The 17,897-nt window shown below is 46.1% G+C and overlaps 1 non-coding gene and 2 pseudogenes across 1 annotated transcript; all 3 read right to left on the bottom strand.

The window, feature by feature from the left end:
- Positions 1-11,605: 11,605 nt before the first annotated feature.
- Positions 11,606-14,420, bottom strand: LOC129251808 (large subunit ribosomal RNA; annotated as a pseudogene).
- A 444-nt stretch (positions 14,421-14,864) lies between these two features.
- On the bottom strand, positions 14,865-15,045 carry LOC129251771 (5.8S ribosomal RNA; annotated as a pseudogene).
- A 588-nt stretch (positions 15,046-15,633) lies between these two features.
- LOC129251790 (small subunit ribosomal RNA) lies at positions 15,634-17,624 on the bottom strand. The gene has a single exon (XR_008583114.1). It is a non-coding gene; the product is annotated as a small subunit ribosomal RNA (ribosomal RNA).
- Positions 17,625-17,897: the final 273 nt, after the last annotated feature.

The following is a 17,897-nucleotide window of genomic DNA, read 5'->3' as shown; positions in this document are numbered from 1 at the left end:
CGCACAGTGTTTACAGAGTGGCTCTAACTGCCGAAGCAGGGAGTCCATCATGAGGTTCCAAATGAAGGGACCACAGACGGATCCCTGCGGACAGCCTCGCTCCACCCCAATCTCCACACTCCCGCCCACTCCTACCATGGATGCTTTTCTGTCCGAAAAATAACTCCGCCATAGAGTAATTTCCGGACAGCCAAGCTCCTCTAATCTCTGCAACACACGATCCCAGCGCAAGTAATCAAATGCCCCCTTAAAGTCAATAAATATGCCAAGGACATATTTATTGACGTTTTCCCTAACTACACTCTGAACATACAACCACGCATCCTCTATACCACGTCTTTTCCTAAACCCATACTGCCTATCCGACCTAACACCCCGAGTTAGCTCCTGAAGCCGCTCAACCATAACCCTTTCCAGCACTTTCCCAAGCACCGGAAGGAGGCTGATACCACGATAAGATCGAGGATCGCTCCTGATCTTATCGGGCGACTTCAAGAGTGCAACGACCCTAGCAATTTTCCACTCGCGTGGAAAATATCCCTCCCATATGCATTTATCATAAATGGCCTCCAAATATTCCGGAATGAACTTCCACAAGCATTTGCACATCTCTCCGTTCAAACCATCGAAACCTGGAGACCTTTTAGACCTGACCAGGCCAAATGCATAATCCAACTCCTCAGCTTCTATTGGAGGGACAGGCACCTCTTGTGCAGGAGGAACCTGAACCTCAGCCCTGGGAAAAAACTCGCCTAACAGAACATTGGCACACTCTCTCCACGTCGATAATACAGTATCACCTACGCGAAGAGAGCTAGCCATCTCATTTCGACGACCCCGACAGATCCTATAGACCTGTCCCCAAGGGTCGTCCCTATTTTCCCCCACAAATCTCCTCCACTCTTCCTCCTTCACTCTCACAAGCATCTTCTTATACTCTTTCATCCCTACGCTAAATTGATACTTGAGCTGAGACAGATTCTCCGAATTGGTCCGCCTGCCGCGTTGAAACAAACGCCTCAAGCGTCGGACAGACCTCCTCTTTGAATTTAACTCACTCGTCCACCATTTCACACCTTTCATTCTCACAGCCCTAGCTTTCCTAAACAATAAGTCATTCACACCCCAGACACATTCATATAGACGAGCAATTTGCTCGTCAACCCCCAATTCCTCAAACTCCCTAAGCGGTATATCCAATACCGCTTCCCTAACAGTATGTCCATATCGGTTCCAGTCGGTACACGAGGTACGCCATCGCCTCAATGGACTCCCCCCTTCTAGCTGCGGGGTACGGGGAGTAACCATAATTTGTATTAAATTATGGTCACTAATTCCCCAACCCCCCCTAACACTCCATTTACACTCGAACCTACCCGCTGCTGCGTCATTCATGAGCGTCACGTCAATGTCACTCACACCTCTAGGCCCCTCAAACGTATACCATACGCTTGGTTCGTTTGCTACAAGAAGGTTATTCGCCACAACCCACTCGCTCATAACCTCACCCCGAGTGTGGCTCCGATATCCAGCAGTATGCCTGGATACCTTGCTGAACCACATCGGGGAGGTAGCATTCGCGTCAAGACACACGATGGCAGGAATGCTACTCTCAAGTAGTAGCACCGCATCAATGTATCTTAAGTAGGGCTCTAGAGGCTCGTCAGACTTGCAGTACAAGCTGACGACATTCATTCTGCCGAATTCCCCCTCGACACACACACATACTCCCCACTGTGATGAGTCAACTACTACACAAGAGTAGCTTGGCTCACACACAGCTACTGCGGCCTTGACTCCAAGGTCCGTAAAGACCCTGAAGCCCCCAGGAAGGCCTCTCACCACCCCATTGGTGGAGTATGGTTCCTGGAGCAAAGCAATGCCGCAGCCCCCCTCCGACATACACGCCCCCAATTCACACATCACGGCATATGACCCCTGACAGTTCAGTTGATATAGTTCAACCATCAATGTCTAGCGTTCGCACGGGCAACAATGGCACAGTACACCGGGCAGACAGTGGACATCATCAGATGTCCGGCTGGCTTGCCCTTAAATGCACAGTTGCGACAATGCGGGGCATTGCCACAACCTGCACTCCTGTGTCCTTCTTGCCCGCACCTACGGCAGACATCCTTCTTGGCTCTGCATTCTGCCACCCTGTGGTCAAACCCCATGCATCGGAAGCAGCCGGGCGTCAGTTGGTCTGGCCGTACCCGGAAGGAAAACCACTTTATGTAGCAACGACCTGCTTCCAGGAGGGCGGACATTAGCATGTCCGTTCCCTCAAGGACAACATTCGTCACCCCATCGGGGCTGACCTTCCAAGGACGGCTGATCATCCTCACGTCCTTCTCACGGCACCCAGGGCTGAACTCCTTGAGGTTCAACCGGAACAACTCTCCCATGAAGTCCTCAGGGGAGATCTCCGTGTGGACCCCCTGGACCACAACCCTAGGCCCCAGCTTCCGGCGTATGCTCACATCGAGCCCCACTTCAGAAAACTTGGCATTTTTTGCCAAGTTATCCCTCTCGGCAACGGATGGGGTGCGAATAATCGCACCTCCATCCTTCAACGGGCGCACCTCGTGCACCCTAACCCCCATGGAAGGCCCTACCTCCTTCACCACTTTCTTAATCACCTCCTTGGAAGTAGTGGGGGTTTTACCCCTTACTACGACCGACCAGGTCTCAACTGGCTTGGGCACCGGCAACGCAGGCAACACAGGCGCAGGCGCCTGAGGTGCCGGCATCGACGCTGCACCAGCCAGCGCAGCTCCAGCCGTCCTCCGAGGTGCTTCCTCCCTGGTAATCTTCGTGGCTTCTAGTTGCCCACGAAGATGGGCTATCTCCCCCACCATTTCCACAAAGAGTTCCTCGAACTCCAAGGAGTACCCCAGGAGGTCTTTTGCAACACTTTTCGGGACGCCGTCCATGTCAATGACGGCTCCACTAAAGGCCGTCACAATGGACTTAAAGCGTCCCATAAATTCGCCCCCAACCTTCTTCTGTTCGGCACCCCCCCCGAACGCTCCCAAACCTTCCTGGGAAGCACGCAATCTCTTACAGAAATCTACCAAGTGCTTCCCAGCTGGACCTAATTTAGCCCCTGTCTTACTCCCCTTTTTCCCACTCCCAATTTTTCCACTTTCGGAAGCGCCATCGCTTCCACTCACCCCCGACTTACTGGAAGGCACCTTTTCAGGTACCTTTAAAACCTCCTTACCTGACTTCACCACCGGGACCGCTGCACCCCCAGCGGTCTTCTTCTTAATGCGAGGAGGAGACCGCAAAATCACCTCCTCCTCTCCGGACGTCGATTCGTCCATTGCCGACGATGGCACCGCCGAACCGCTTGGAAGAGGGGTGTTCGCCCTCTTCCTCACACCTTCTAATTTGGGCATTGCCCAACGACTCTCACACTTAGGTTGCCGAATTCGCCGGATAAGGCCTCCTGAGCAACAACAAAAATTGAGTCCCTTTTGGGCAACGGCAATTACTGCACGGCAGGAACGAACCCCGCACAGGCACGCACACAGCGGCTGCACCTATCGGCGAGCCAAAGCAAAGCGCGAGGGCGTAGCCCACAGCGCCAACCAAAGGTTTGGCAAAGGCCACCACCAATGCCTTGCCGGACAGAACACTGTTCCCCGAACAAGGACGGGTCGACCAAGGTGGAGCTAACGCCGAGCTCGACCGCAGGCAAAAACACAACACGCTTTGGTCGTAGCACCTGTACAAGGTATTCAACCTTGGCGCAGTACTGTACCCACGCACAAAAGAGGACGCCCTTTTTACTGTTGCCAAATATGGCAATATAGCGGCACGACTACCTAGTGTACACGCACTCAACGAACCCACGCCGAAAAATAACAGCGCGACACTACACCGACGCCAAGAATTAACGGCACGCGCCAAAAACCACGCCAGAAATAGCGGCACTCAAAAGTTGTAAACAACTTACCAACAAGGTACACTTGAACGCAATGTACAGCCACGCAAACGGTGGCGTCACTAGCACAACACACCACGCCGAAAAATAACGGCACGCCCGCAGTAGATAGGGACAACAACGTGTGGCGTTTTTTACGTGAGTTCCTGCTGGCGACAGCCCAAACCCACGGTGCTCAAAAGCACAACGGATCAAAACAATGCGTTGATCAGCGCCCCAAAAATGCCGAAGCATTTAAGGATACCAATTGGTAGTGTGGAATGGACACACTAACCACCTTGGTAGGGTTCGAGGTCTATCTAACCCTCTGCCGTTCTATGGGTCCCGGCACCCGGTTGCATTGCAACTCCACATCGAGCCAAAAGGCTCTACCCGCATTTAGGTGTTAACCACAGCCACCACGAAACTCCCCGAAGGGCCGTTCCCAATGAACAGGTCGGAGCAAGCTCCGAGGGCCCCTGTTCCCCGTGGTACCAGATTTAAGTCTCCGGTCAGACCTCGTAGCCGAGACTACTACCAGTTGAGCTTCCATACAGCTCTGGACTGGTGGCCATTCCCCACACCTAAAACCCCATTCCCACAGCAGAACACACAGACAAGAATGGCTAAAAACTAATCAACTGAACGCCTTAAATAACGTCGCCGCCTAAAAACCTCTCGCGCATATTGCCCTAACATTTCGACATTCCGACGGTTGGCAATCACACCACTCACATCATACCGTCCATCAGTCCAACTAATCCCCACACCCACAAGATCCCTAATGTCTGAGTACATCGGGCATTCACAGAGGACGTGCACCCAGTCCTCTCTTGCCGACCCACAAACACACTCCTCACTTGTGGACAAGCGCCTCTCATGCAAATAAGCATTAAGAGGCCCATGTCCTGTAAGGAGGAATCCCAGGCTGAGGGAAAATCCAAAATCAGGATTTTCCCCGACAAAGGAAACATCCCGAATGTACTCGTATGTCACGCGACCTTTGGAACTATTGTCCCATCGGTTTTGCCACCCACGAAGCATACATTCCTTCAACAACCTTTCACACTCTAAATACCCCCTTTCTACATCACCGTCGGATATCCATCCATCTAGCAGCGGCATACAAAGCCTCCTTCTCAACCTGAAGGTAAATGCCCGTTGCACAACTAACAGGTCAAGAGGAGGCGCACCTAACAACACTTGCAACGCATCCGTACTCACTGTACGGCATACAGGCAAACAGGCAAGCAACATAATGCGCTGGCACGCCATCAGATGACGTTTGCCAACCGACTTTAAAGCCCATTCGTACCATATAGCGGCACCATAAGTGGCACAGGCCACAAATAGGCCCCGATATACGGTACGAACCGCACGCCGGCTAAGACCCCAGTCAAATCTGACAACGCGACGCACTTGCCCAACGATTGCCTGCAGCCGCTCCCTCAACGAAACTAAGTGTGGAGTAAAACACATCCTTTCACTCATAGCTACCCCCAGGTATTTGACTTGCGTCACATACCTAATCCCTATCCCATTCAAACGTACAATCGGTGGACGACTCGGGGACAATCTGCCCTTAAGCAGCATTGTCACCGTTTTGTCCATCGATATGTCCACTCCCACATCTACCCCCCAATTGTGGGTAAATGTAAGGAGCTGCCCCCCCACTCGCTCTAGTTCCTCACGCGAACGACCCTCAACCAAAATGAGAAGGTCGTCCGCATACGCACAGTGTTTACAGAGTGGCTCTAACTGCCGAAGCAGGGAGTCCATCATGAGGTTCCAAATGAAGGGACCACAGACGGATCCCTGCGGACAGCCTCGCTCCACCCCAATCTCCACACTCCCGCCCACTCCTACCATGGATGCTTTTCTGTCCGAAAAATAACTCCGCCATAGAGTAATTTCCGGACAGCCAAGCTCCTCTAATCTCTGCAACACACGATCCCAGCGCAAGTAATCAAATGCCCCCTTAAAGTCAATAAATATGCCAAGGACATATTTATTGACGTTTTCCCTAACTACACTCTGAACATACAACCACGCATCCTCTATACCACGTCTTTTCCTAAACCCATACTGCCTATCCGACCTAACACCCCGAGTTAGCTCCTGAAGCCGCTCAACCATAACCCTTTCCAGCACTTTTCCAAGCACCGGAAGGAGGCTGATACCACGATAAGATCGAGGATCGCTCCTGATCTTATCGGGCGACTTCAAGAGTGCAACGACCCTAGCAATTTTCCACTCGCGTGGAAAATATCCCTCCCATATGCATTTATCATAAATGGCCTCCAAATATTCCGGAATGAACTTCCACAAGCATTTGCACATCTCTCCGTTCAAACCATCGAAACCTGGAGACCTTTTAGACCTGACCAGGCCAAATGCATAATCCAACTCCTCAGCTTCTATTGGAGGGACAGGCACCTCTTGTGCAGGAGGAACCTGGACCTCAGCCCTGGGAAAAAACTCGCCTAACAGAACATTGGCACACTCTCTCCACGTCGATAATACAGTATCACCTACGCGAAGAGAGCTAGCCATCTCATTTCGACGACCCCGACAGATCCTATAGACCTGTCCCCAAGGGTCGTCCCTATTTTCCCCCACAAATCTCCTCCACTCTTCCTCCTTCACTCTCACAAGCATCTTCTTATATTCTTTCATCCCTACGCTAAATTGATACTTGAGCTGAGACAGATTCTCCGAATTGGTCCGCCTGCCGCGTTGAAACAAACGCCTCAAGCGTCGGACAGACCTCCTCTTTGAATTTAACTCACTCGTCCACCATTTCACACCTTTCATTCTCACAGCCCTAGCTTTCCTAAACAATAAGTCATTCACACCCCAGACACATTCATATAGACGAGCAATTTGCTCGTCAACCCCCAATTCCTCAAACTCCCTAAGCGGTATATCCAATACCGCTTCCCTAACAGTATGTCCATATCGGTTCCAGTCGGTACACGAGGTACGCCATCGCCTCAATGGACTCCCCCCTTCTAACTGCGGGGTACGGGGAGTAACCATAATTTGTATTAAATTATGGTCACTAATTCCCCAACCCCCCCTAACACTCCATTTACACTCGAACCTACCCGCTGCTGCGTCATTCATGAGCGTCACGTCAATGTCACTCACACCTCTAGGCCCCTCAAACGTATACCATACGCTTGGTTCGTTTGCTACAAGAAGGTTATTCGCCACAACCCACTCGCTCATAACCTCACCCCGAGTGTGGCTCCGATATCCAGCAGTATGCCTGGATACCTTGCTGAACCACATCGGGGAGGTAGCATTCGCGTCAAGACACACGATGGCAGGAATGCTACTCTCAAGTAGTAGCACCGCATCAATGTATCTTAAGTAGGGCTCTAGAGGCTCGTCAGACTTGCAGTACAAGCTGACGACATTCATTCTGCCGAATTCCCCCTCGACACACACACATACTCCCCACTGTGATGAGTCAACTACTACACAAGAGTAGCTTGGCTCACACACAGCTACTGCGGCCTTGACTCCAAGGTCCGTAAAGACCCTGAAGCCCCCAGGAAGGCCTCTCACCACCCCATTGGTGGAGTATGGTTCCTGGAGCAAAGCAATGCCGCAGCCCCCCTCCGACATACACGCCCCCAATTCACACATCACGGCATATGACCCCTGACAGTTCAGTTGATATAGTTCAACCATCAATGTCTAGCGTTCGCACGGGCAACAATGGCACAGTACACCGGGCAGACAGTGGACATCATTAGATGTCCGGCTGGCTTGCCCTTAAACGCACAGTTGCGACAATGCGGGGCATTGCCACAACCTGCACTCCTGTGTCCTTCTTGCCCGCACCTACGGCAGACATCCTTCTTGGCTCTGCATTCTGCCACCCTGTGATCAAACCCCATGCATCGGAAGCAGCCGGGCGTCAGTTGGTCTGGCCGTACCCGGAAGGAAAACCACTTTATGTAGCAACGACCTGCTTCCAGGAGGGCGGACATTAGCATGTCCGTTCCCTCAAGGACAACATTCGTCACCCCATCAGGGCTGACCTTCCAAGGACGGCTGATCATCCTCACGTCCTTCTCACGGCACCCAGGGCTGAACTCCTTGAGGTTCAACCGGAACAACTCTCCCATGAAATCTTCAGGGGAGATCTCCGTGTGGACCCCTTGGACCACAACCCTAGGCCCCAGCTTCCGACGTATGCTCACATCGAGCCCCACCTCGGAAAACTTGGCATTTTTCGCCAAGTTGTCCCTCTCGGCAACGGATGGGGTGCGAATAATCGCACCTCCATCCTTCAACGGGCGCACCTCGTGCACCCTAACCCCCATGGAAGGCCCAACCTCCTTTACAACTTTCTTGATCACCTCCTTGGAAGTAGTGGGGGTTTTACCCCTTACTACGACCGACCAGGTCTCAACTGGCTTGGGCACCGGCAACGCAGGCAACACAGGCGCAGGCGCCTGAGGTGCCGGCATCGACGCTGCACCAGCCAGCGCAGCTCCAGCCGTCCTCCGAGGTGCTTCCTCCCTGGTAATCTTCCTGGCTTCTAGTTGCCCACGAAGATGGGCTATCTCCCCCACCATTTCCACAAAGAGTTCCTCGAACTCCAAGGAGTACCCCAGGAGGTCTTTTGCAACACTTTTCGGGACGCCGTCCATGTCTATGACGGCTCCACTAAAGGCCGTCACAATGGACTTGAAGCGCCCCATAAACTGCACCGCAACTTTCTTGCGTTCGGCATCCCCACCGATCGCACCCAAACCTTTCAGGGAAGCACCCAATTCCCCACGGATTTCCTCCAAACGCTTCCCTGCGGGACCTAATTTTTCCCCCGTCTTCCGCCCCTTGCGCCCACTCCCAATCTTTCCGCTTTCGGAACCACCCTCGCTTCCACTCACCTTTTCAGGTACCTTTAAAGATACCTTCTCCACCGGAACCGCTGCACCTCCAGCGGTCTTCTTCTTGGAACGGGGAGGAGACCGCAAGATCACCTCCTCCTCTCCGGACGTCGTCTCGTCCATTGCCGACGATGGCACCGCCGACCCGCTTGGAAGAGAGGTGTTCGCCCTCTTCCTCAACCCTTCTGATTTGGGCATTGCCCAACTCTCCACCACTAAGGTTGCCGAGTTCGCCGTATAAAGGCCTCCCGAGCAACAACAAAAACTGGGTCCCTTTTGGGCAACGGCAACTACTGCACGGCAGGAGTGAATCCCGCACAGGCACGCACACAGCGGCTGCACCTATCGGCGAGCCAAAGCAAAGCGCGAGGGCGTAGCCCACAGCGCCAACCAAAGGTTTGGCAAAGGCCACCACCAATGCCTTGCCGGACAGAACACTGTTCCCCGAACAAGGACGGGTCGACCAAGGTGGAGCTAACGCCGAGCTCGACCGCAGGCAAAAAACACAACACGCTTTGGTCGTAGCACCTGCACAAAGTATTCAACCTTGGCGCAGTACTGTACCCACGCACAAAAGGGGACGCTCTTTTTGCTGTTGCCAAATATGGCAATATAGCGGCACGACAAACCTAGTGTACGCCCGCACTGTACTTCCACGCCGAAATGTAACGGCACACGCACACGAGAAGGACGCCAAAAATTAGCGGCACACGCCAAAAACCACGCCAGAAATAGCGGCACTCAAAAGTTGTAAACAACTTACCAACAAGGTACACTTGTACGCAATGTACAGCCACGCAAACGGTGGCGTCACTAGCACAACACACCACGCCGAAAAATAACGGCACGCCCGCAAAGTTGTAAACAACTTAATGGAAAATTTCCAACGCTGTATCTAGCGGCACTCACACGCACGCACAATGTGTCTATAGCACGGAGTATATTGGCACTCACTGGAGTGTCCAACAAAACTACCGTACGGCACTTAATCACTCGTAAACAGTGTACAGCTACTACAAAGTAGCGTCACTCGCACAACGGCACTTTCAATCACAATTAATTGTAAACACTGTACCGCTATGGTACAGCCACAACAATATTAGCGTCACTCGCACAACTGTAATACACCGGTTATCACACACGAATATAAACGCAAAAGAAATCGCAAAAATCGCTAATCACCACTTAGCACACGACACGTCCGCACTATTCAACAGTCAAACTGAGAATGAGTAGATAGGGACAACAACAACGTGTGGCGTTTTTTACGTGAGTTCCTGCTGGCGACAGCCCAAACCCACGGTGCTCAAAAGCACAACGGATCAAAACAATGCGTTGATCAGCGCCCCAAAAATGCCGAAGCATTTAAGGATACCAATTGGTAGTGTGGAATGGACACACTAACCACCTTGGTAGGGTTCGAGGTCTATCTAACCCTCTGCCGTTCTATGGGTCCCGGCACCCGGTTGCATTGCAACTCCACATCGAGCCAAAAGGCTCTACCCGCATTTAGGTGTTAACCACAGCCACCACGAAACTCCCCGAAGGGCCGTTCCCAATGAACAGGTCGGAGCAAGCTCCGAGGGCCCCTGTTCCCCGTGGTACCAGATTTAAGTCTCCGGTCAGACCTCGTAGCCGAGACTACTACCAGTTGAGCTTCCATACAGCTCTGGACTGGTGGCCATTCCCCACACCTAAAAACCCCATTCCCACAGCAGAACACACAGACAAGAATGGCTAAAAACTAATCAACTGAACGCCTTAAATAACGTCGCCGCCTAAAAACCTCTCGCGCATATTGCCCTAACATTTCGACATTCCGACGGTTGGCAATCACACCACTCACATCATACCGTCCATCAGTCCAACTAATCCCCACACCCACAAGATCCCTAATGTCTGAGTACATCGGGCATTCACAGAGGACGTGCACCCAGTCCTCTCTTGCCGACCCACAAACACACTCCTCACTTGTGGACAAGCGCCTCTCATGCAAATAAGCATTAAGAGGCCCATGTCCTGTAAGGAGGAATCCCAGGCTGAGGGAAAATCCAAAATCAGGATTTTCCCCGACAAAGGAAACATCCCGAATGTACTCGTATGTCACGCGACCTTTGGAACTATTGTCCCATCGGTTTTGCCACCCACGAAGCATACATTCCTTCAACAACCTTTCACACTCTAAATACCCCCTTTCTACATCACCGTCGGATATCCATCCATCTAGCAGCGGCATACAAAGCCTCCTTCTCAACCTGAAGGTAAATGCCCGTTGCACAACTAACAGGTCAAGAGGAGGCGCACCTAACAACACTTGCAACGCATCCGTACTCACTGTACGGCATACAGGCAAACAGGCAAGCAACATAATGCGCTGGCACGCCATCAGATGACGTTTGCCAACCGACTTTAAAGCCCATTCGTACCATATAGCGGCACCATAAGTGGCACAGGCCACAAATAGGCCCCGATATACGGTACGAACCGCACGCCGGCTAAGACCCCAGTCAAATCTGACAACGCGACGCACTTGCCCAACGATTGCCTGCAGCCGCTCCCTCAACGAAACTAAGTGTGGAGTAAAACACATCCTTTCACTCATAGCTACCCCCAGGTATTTGACTTGCGTCACATACCTAATCCCTATCCCATTCAAACGTACAATCGGTGGACGACTCGGGGACAATCTGCCCTTAAGCAGCATTGTCACCGTTTTGTCCATCGATATGTCCACTCCCACATCTACCCCCCAATTGTGGGTAAATGTAAGGAGCTGCCCCCCCACTCGCTCTAGTTCCTCACGCGAACGACCCTCAACCAAAATGAGAAGGTCGTCCGCATACGCACAGTGGTAGATAGGGACAGTAGGAATCTCGTTAATCCATTCATGCGCGTCACTAATTAGATGACGAGGCATTTGGCTACCTTAAGAGAGTCATAGTTACTCCCGCCGTTTACCCGCGCTTACTTGAATTTCTTCACTTTGACATTCAGAGCACTGGGCAGAAATCACATTGTGTCAACACCCGTTAGGGCCATCACAATGCTTTGTTTTAATTAGACAGTCGGATTCCCCAAGTCCGTGCCAGTTCTGAATTGATTGTTAATTGATAATCGTTATAATTTAAAAGGAATATATATCGAATGATATAATTCCTTAAAAATTTTAGCAAGAAAGTTCCACAATTGGCTACGTAACTACTATCCGGGGAACAAGAATCGTAATTCTCTATTTACCCAGAACGAGTACATAAACCATGGTATTGCTTCCCAATCAAGCCCGACTATCTCAATCTTCAGAGCCAATCCTTATCCCGAAGTTACGGATCTAATTTGCCGACTTCCCTTACCTACATTATTCTATCGACTAGAGACTCTTCACCTTGGAGACCAGCTGCGGATATTGGTACGGCCTGTTGAGAAGTTTGCGTGACCCCACCATAAATTTTCAAGGTCCGAGGAGAAAATATCGACACAACAGTAAATGTCATGCTCTTCTAGTCCATCTACCATATCTCTCTTCGAAAGACTTCCATGGTAGTACGACTATAAAACAGAAAAGAAAACTCTTCCGATATCTCTCGACGGCTTCTTTATGGTCGTTCCTGTTGCCAGGATGAGCACAAGGCCCATTTTTAATAACAAACGGATACTCAACAGGTTACGGAATTGGAACCGTATTCCCTTTCGTTCAAAATAATTCAAGTATTTTAATTATTTTTAAATATATTTTTATTAATATTTTTTTTTATTAAAAACTTGAAAATTTTCGGCTTTCGCCTTGAACTTAGGACCGACTAACTCGTGATCAACCACTGTTCACACGAAACCCTTCTCCACTTCAGTCCTCCAAGGTCTCATTCGATTATTTGCTACTACCACCAAGATCTGTACCAATAGCGGCTCCATGCAGGCTTACGCCAAACACTTCTAAGCACACTATTGTACCCTCCTACTCACTAAAGTTTCAAAATTTATAAATCAATCGAAATTGTTTTATAAATCATCTACTTTAGCGGTAATGTATAGGTATACAACTTAAGCGCCATCCATTTTAAGGGCTAGTTGCTTCGGCAGGTGAGTTGTTACACACTCCTTAGCGGATTACGACTTCCATGTCCACCGTCCTGCTGTTTTAAGCAACCAACGCCTTTCATGGTATCTGCATGAGTTGTTAATTTAGGCACCGTAACATTACGTTTGGTTCATCCCACAGCGCCAGTTCTGCTTACCAAATGTGGCCCACTGGGCACATTATATCATAACCTCAACCTTCATATCAAGAAAGGTGAGGTTCTTACCCATTTAAAGTTTGAGAATAGGTTAAAATCGTTTCGACCCTAAGGCCTCTAATCATTCGCTTTACCAGATAAGATTATTTTATATAATTTTTAAATGCACCAGCTATCCTGAGGGAAACTTCGGAGGGAACCAGCTACTAGATGGTTCGATTGGTCTTTCGCCCCTATACTCAATTCTGACAATCGATTTGCACGTCAGAACTGTTTCGGTCTTCCATCAGGGTTTCCCCTGACTTCAACCTGATCAAGTATAGTTCACCATCTTTCGGGTCACAGCATATATGCTCAAGGTACGCTCCAGTTAGAGGTATAAATAATAATAAATTATCATTATACATAACTATATGGAACGCCCCGGGATTGAATTAATTGACTATTTATTAAAAAATAGACTAAAAATTAATCCCATTAATATTTAAGTTAAGTTAATTATGCCATTAAGTTTAATATAACTCAATGACTTGCACATATGTTAGACTCCTTGGTCCGTGTTTCAAGACGGGTCCCGAAGGTATCCTGAATCTTTCGCATTGTTAATCATATAAATGCATACAAATAAATATTAATATCATAGATATTAAATTTTTTGTAAAATTCAAAAAATGAATTTTAGCATTATATATAATAAAATCTATCAACACTTTATCAAATCATTAGTATTTATTCTATGTTAATATGCTTAAAAAGCAAATTAATTTAAATAAACTTAATATCACCAATGATCTTTTGATAAATACTTTATTATGTTAATAGATTACAATGTCCTTATATGAAAAAAATGCACATTATTTTTTTAATTATTTAATGATGAATTTTTCATAATGGATATTCAGGTTCATCGGGCTTAACCTCTAAGCAGTTTCACGTACTATTTAACTCTCTATTCAGAGTTCTTTTCAACTTTCCCTCACGGTACTTGTTTACTATCGGTCTCATGGTTATATTTAGTTTTAGATGGAGTTTACCACCCACTTAGTGCTGCACTATCAAGCAACACGACTCTTTGGAAATATCTTTCTAGTAATCATTAACGTTATACGGGCCTGGCACCCTCTATGGGTAAATGGCCTCATTTAAGAAGGACTTAAATCGTTAATTTCTCATACTAGATATTAAGATATTCCATACACTGCATCTCACATTTGACATATAGACAAAGTGACTTAGTGCTGAACTATTTTCTTTTCGCTCGCCGCTACTAAGAAAATCCTTGTTAGTTTCTTTTCCTCCCCTCATTAATATGCTTAAATTCAGGGGGTAATCCCATATGAGTTGAGGTTGTTTTAATATTCTTTTTTTATCTTCTCACAATTTAATAAAAAAATTATATCATCTTTTCATCTCTATTTTTCTTTTCTCCTTTTATATATTGTAAATATATAAAAATAATAATAATGTAAAATGAGGCAATCCTAGAATAAAAAATTTAATTTTTATGCTAGACATTCCTCCTTTTAATTACATATATATAAATTATTATTTTATATATATATATAAATAATATGAAAATTTTTTGTAAAGAATACTTAGATTCAATATTTTCATCATTTCATTTTATTTGAGAGGATTTTTTTTTTAAAGAATATATAATAAATAAAATTCATTATATATCTTTATTTTTTTTGCTATTAATATTATGAATTATTTAAAATCCAATAATATACACATTTGCTTAAATTCAATTATTTTTATAAAAGAATAAGCAACTTATTTAGCATAGTCTTACAACCCTCAACCATATGTAGTCCAAGCAGTACTTTAAAATTGAATTTAATGTACATAACAGCATGGACTGCGATATGCGTTCAAAATGTCGATGTTCATGTGTCCTGCAGTTCACACGATGACGCACAGTTTGCTGCGTTCTTCATCGACCCATGAGCCAAGTGATCCACCGCTTAGAGTATTTTTTTATTTATTTTTATTTATAACAAATGTCAATTTTTTTTTGCATATATTAATTGAAAGAGTAAAATTAAATAATATTAATAATATATAAATTGATTTTCTTTCAATAATATATATCAAATATATTTAACTCTAAACATTTTTATTAAGTTGCGAATGTCTTAGTTCAACAATAATACAGTGGTGGTATTTATTATGATTCAATTATTTTGTATTTTTTTAATCATTTTATGTATATATAATAATATAATAAATATATACCACTTTTGTTATTGTGAACAAATTAACTTATCATTCAATCAAATGAATAATAAGTACAACTTTTTATTTTCATGTTTAAAGGTTTTTAAAAGAAAAAAATAAGAAAAAACATTACAAAATGTACCATCATATATTATATTTAATATGATATAATTGATGGATCACAAATTGAATGAAAAAGAATAAAAAGAATTATGGATTCAAAATAATTATATAAATTTTTTTTTTTTTTTTCTTTTTTTTTTTTTTTTTTCTTTTTGTTCGTTTGTTTGCTTGTCTGTTTGTTTGTTTGTTTGTTTGTTTTTCTTACGGATATGGAACACAATAATGATCCTTCCGCAGGTTCACCTACGGAAACCTTGTTACGACTTTTACTTCCTCTAAATAATCAAGTTCGGTCAACTTTTGCGAAACAACCGTGACACACGAGGCGTCACAGTGATCACGTCCGGAGACCTCACTAAATAATTCAATCGGTAGTAGCGACGGGCGGTATGTACAAAGGGCAGGGACTTAATCAATGCGAGTTAATAACTCGCACTTACTGGGAATTCCAAGTTCATGTGAACAGTTTCAGTTCACAATCCCAAGCATGAAAGTGGTTCAGCGGTTTACCCGGACCTCTTGGTCTAGGAAATACACGTTGATACTTTCATTGTAGCGCGCGTGCAGCCCAGGACATCTAAGGGCATCACAGACCTGTTATTGCTCAATCTCGTTACTGCTAGACGCAATTTGTCCATTTAAGAAGCTAGTGTCCTTATAATGGGACAAACCAACAGGTACGACTCCACTTATATAAACACATTCAAACACTTGTACATTCAAGATGTACGCATGAAAGAAGGCTATATAAGTTTCAACATCATAATCCTGAAAGCATCTATTTAATATATTTGAGTCTCGTTCGTTATCGGAATTAACCAGACAAATCACTCCACGAACTAAGAACGGCCATGCACCACCACCCATAGATTCGAGAAAGAGCTATCAATCTGTCTTACACGCTTATGTTCGGACCTGGTAAGTTTTCCCGTGTTGAGTCAAATTAAGCCGCAGGCTCCACTCCTGGTGGTGCCCTTCCGTCAATTCCTTTAAGTTTCAGCTTTGCAACCATACTTCCCCCGGAGCCCAAAAGCTTTGGTTTCCCGGGAAGCGACTGAGAGAGCCATAGTAGTAGCTACACCCAATTGCTAGCTGGCATCGTTTATGGTTAGAACTAGGGCGGTATCTGATCGCCTTCGAACCTCTAACTTTCGTTCTTGATTAATGAAAACATCTTTGGCAAATGCTTTCGCTTAAGTTAGTCTTACGACGGTCCAAGAATTTCACCTCTCGCGTCGTAATACTAATGCCCCCAAACTGCTTCTATTAATCATTACCTCTTGATCTAAAAACCAATGAAAGTAGAACAGAGGTCTTATTTCATTATTCCATGCACAAAATATTCAGGCATTTGGAGCCTGCTTTAAGCACTCTAATTTGTTCAAAGTAATTGTACCGGCCCACAACAACACTCGATGAAGAGCACTGAAGTAGGTTTAAATAGGAGGAATATATAAAAAATACATTGTATTAATTATATATAAGAACTCCACCGGTAATACGCTTACATACATAAGGTAATGTACATACCACAATATATAGTTGTACTACCCGTATGAAGCACAAATTCAACTACGAACGTTTTAACCGCAACAACTTTAATATACGCTATTGGAGCTGGAATTACCGCGGCTGCTGGCACCAGACTTGCCCTCCAATAGGTCCTTGTTAAAGGATTTAAAGTGTACTCATTCCAATTACAGGGCCTCGGATATGAGTCCTGTATTGTTATTTTTCGTCACTACCTCCCCGAACTGGGAGTGGGTAATTTACGCGCCTGCTGCCTTCCTTAGATGTGGTAGCCGTTTCTCAGGCTCCCTCTCCGGAATCGAACCCTGATTCCCCGTTACCCGTTGCAACCATGGTAGTCCTAGATACTACCATCAAAAGTTGATAGGGCAGACATTTGAAAGATCTGTCGTCGGTACGGGACCATACGATCTGCAAGTTATCTAGAGTTCAACCAATTTAACGATCAAATGATCGCTTGGTTTTAGTCTAATAAAAGCACACGTTCCATAAGGTCCGTGTTTATATTGCATGTATTAGCTCTAGAATTACCACAGTTATCCAAGTAACTGTTAACGATCTATGGAACCATAACTGATATAATGAGCCTTTTGCGGTTTCACTTTTAATTTGTTTGTACTTAGACATGCATGGCTTAATCTTTGAGACAAGCATATAACTACTGGCAGGATCAACCAGAATAATATTTTTATTTATATATTTTTCTTTGTTTTTCATATTTGAAAATTTCATAAATTACGGTGTATATAAAAAGTAAAGGGGCGACCCCTTTAGCTTTTCTTATCAAAATTCAAAAACCGTTTTTTATGAAAAAGAATTTTCGTTCTCTATATATATATATTTTATATAAAAATATAAGAACGATATTTCTTCTTAATATTTGCCAATTTTCAAATAATTTATCATTTTTAATAACATTTTACTTTTTTTTCAAATGCATTTTTAATGTAATAA

Source organism: Anastrepha obliqua, unplaced genomic scaffold, assembly GCF_027943255.1.
Source record: "Anastrepha obliqua isolate idAnaObli1 unplaced genomic scaffold, idAnaObli1_1.0 ptg000071l, whole genome shotgun sequence".
NCBI classification, from domain to species: domain Eukaryota; kingdom Metazoa; phylum Arthropoda; class Insecta; order Diptera; family Tephritidae; genus Anastrepha; species Anastrepha obliqua.
The sequence above is the reverse complement of the archived record's forward strand: the minus strand, read 5'-3'. Positions and strand labels throughout refer to the sequence as shown.